This window comes from Mastomys coucha, chromosome X, assembly GCF_008632895.1.
Source record: "Mastomys coucha isolate ucsf_1 chromosome X, UCSF_Mcou_1, whole genome shotgun sequence".
In the NCBI taxonomy this organism is placed as follows: domain Eukaryota; kingdom Metazoa; phylum Chordata; class Mammalia; order Rodentia; family Muridae; genus Mastomys; species Mastomys coucha.
This window is the reverse complement of record NC_045030.1, coordinates 101800709-101803222: the sequence shown is the minus strand read 5'-3', so window position 1 is coordinate 101803222 and position 2514 is coordinate 101800709. Positions and strand designations below refer to the sequence as shown.

The 2514-nt window shown below is 47.9% G+C and overlaps 1 pseudogene across 1 annotated transcript; it reads left to right on the top strand.

Moving 5' to 3' along the window:
• Window positions 1–295: 295 nt before the first annotated feature.
• On the top strand, window positions 296–1953 carry LOC116089374 (annotated as a pseudogene). The gene has a single exon (XR_004118312.1). The product of XR_004118312.1 is annotated as a mitochondrial proton/calcium exchanger protein pseudogene (transcript).
• Window positions 1954–2514: the final 561 nt, after the last annotated feature.

Below are 2514 nucleotides of genomic sequence, written 5' to 3'. Positions count from 1 at the left end.
GGTGGTCTAAGACATCTTTTGCAGATTGATATCTTGTCTAAATGGTCCTCTTTTGAGCCTGCCTTGTTTCTTTCTTTTTCTTTTTCTTTTTCTTTTTTTTTTTGTTTGTTTGTTTTTCGAGACAGGGTTTCTCTGTAGCCATGGCTGTCCTGGAGCTCACTCTATAGATCAGGCTGGCCTTGAACTCAGAAATCTGCCTGCCTCTGCCTCCCAAGCGCTGGGATTAAAGGCGTGCGCCACCACTGCCCGGCCGCCTTGTTTCTTTCTACATACGCCCTGTGCATCTGGTGACCTCTTCCATCTAGTGCCCATCCTGGTGTTCGTGGTGGTGCCCTTCATGGAGTTCCTGCTGCCTGTGGTTGTGAAGCTCTTCCCCAACATGCTTCCCTCCACATTTGAGACCCAGTCTATCAAGGAAGAACGTCTGAAGCAGGAGCTTAGGGTGAAGCTGAAGCTAGCCAAGTTTCTCCAGGACACCATAAAGGAAATGGCCCTGAAGAACAAGGCAGCCAAAGGGAATGCCACGAAAGATTTCTCTGCATTTTTCCAGAAGATCCAGGAGATAGGGGAGCAACCCAGCAATGAGGAAATAATGCGTTTTTCCAAATTATATGAGGATGAACTGACCCTGGATAACCTCATGAGGCCTCAGCTGGTAGCACTGTGCAAGCTGCTGGAACTTCAGTCCATTGGCACCAACAACTTCCTGTGTTTCCAGCTTACCATGCGCCTGAGGTCCATAAAGGCTGATGATAAAGCTGATTTCTGAGGGAGGGGTGGACAGTCTGACTGTGAAGGAATTGCAGGCAGCATGTCAAGCATGAGGCATGCGAGCACTCGGTGTCACAGAAGACCATCTGAAGGGCCAGCTGAAACAGTGGCTGGACTTGCACCTGCATCATGAGATCCCCACATCATTACTCATACTGTCCTGGGCCATGTATCTCCTAGACATCCTCTCACCTGCTGACCAGCTGAAGTCCACCTTGCAGACCCTTCCAGAAATTGTGGCAAAGGAGGCTCAGGTAAAAGTGGCAGAAGTGGAGGGTGAACAGGTAGACAACAAGGCAAAGCTGGAGGCCACACTGCAAGAAGAGGCTGCCATCCAGCAAGAACACCTGGAAGAATTAAAGAGAGGTGCTGAGGCTGTGAAGGACACACAGCCAGAAGTAGTAGAAGCCACTGTCCCTGGGAGGCCAGTGGCCGAGCTTCAGCCCAAGATGGCTGATGTGATCCTGCCCTCAGAGGTACTGAAGGATACAGCACCTGTTCTCGAAGGTTTGAAGGAAGAAGAGATTACCAAGGAGGAAATTGACATCCTCAGTGACGCCTGCTCTAAGCTAAAGGAGCAGAAGAAGTCCCTGACCAAGGAGAAGGAGGAGCTGGGGCAGCTGAAAGAGGATGTCCAGGACTACAGTGAGGAGATCAAGAAGCAACTTTCAAAGACGGGTGATGAGAAGTACATAGAAGAATCTAAAGGTAGCAAGAGGCTGTCAAAGTGAGTGCAGCAGATGATCGGGCAGATCAATGGCCTGATCGCACAACTAGAGACCACTCAACAGAATGGCAAGCTGGGCCCCCATGAGAGCTCTCCGACAGGGGAGAGTGTCATCAGCATCAGTGAGCTCATCAGCACCATGAAGCAAATCAAGCACATTCCAGAACACAAGCTGATCAGTTTGACCTCTGCCCTGGATGAAAATAAGGATGGCAATATCGACATCAGATGACCTTGTTAAGGTAATCGACTTGGTGAACAAAGAAGATGTTCAGATCTCTACCACCCAGGTAGTCGAAACTGTCGCCACACTAGAGAAGGAAGAAAAGATGGAAGAGAAAGAAAAGGCCAAGGAGAAGGCTGAGAAAGAGGCTGCGGAAATGAAGAATAAGAGCCACCGGCTTCCAACCCACAAGGTCTGCCTTCATTGTGCTACACCAACCACGGTGGCATGACACACGGAGTGATTGCTTTGAGGTGATTCTTAGTGGCAAATCTAGTATTTTGTCTGGAATAAATCAGAAACTTCCACAATAAAAAAAAAAAAGTCTCACCATAGATTGAAAGATAGTGCATAATGCCAAGTTCTGCTTGGTCATGTGTAAGGGACTGTATGACATGGTTCCTGCCCCTGGAACAGAGCCAGCAGGGCACAGAAAGATACAAAGACAGGCAGATTCCTGAGCTCAAGGTTGGCCTGGGACAGAGCAAATTTATGTCCAGCATGGTTGGAATGGTAATTCCAGGGCAGGGTCCCATCCAGCTATCTTATAGTCTGGGTTTGTGCTTAACTCTTCTTCCTAAGAATCAAGGGGCTAAGGTCATAGGATGCTGATTCATGGGGTGGTCAAGAGAGAACCTGGAATAACTAACTGGATTGATATGTAAATAACAAACTGGGCTTTTAGTCTTCATGGGAGGAGCTAGCAGAAAGCGATAGCAATTCTTTTTTAGAATTTTTCTCTAGAGCTAAGGTGTCTGGAGATCTCTGGAAACATAGTTCTTCAATAATTTTT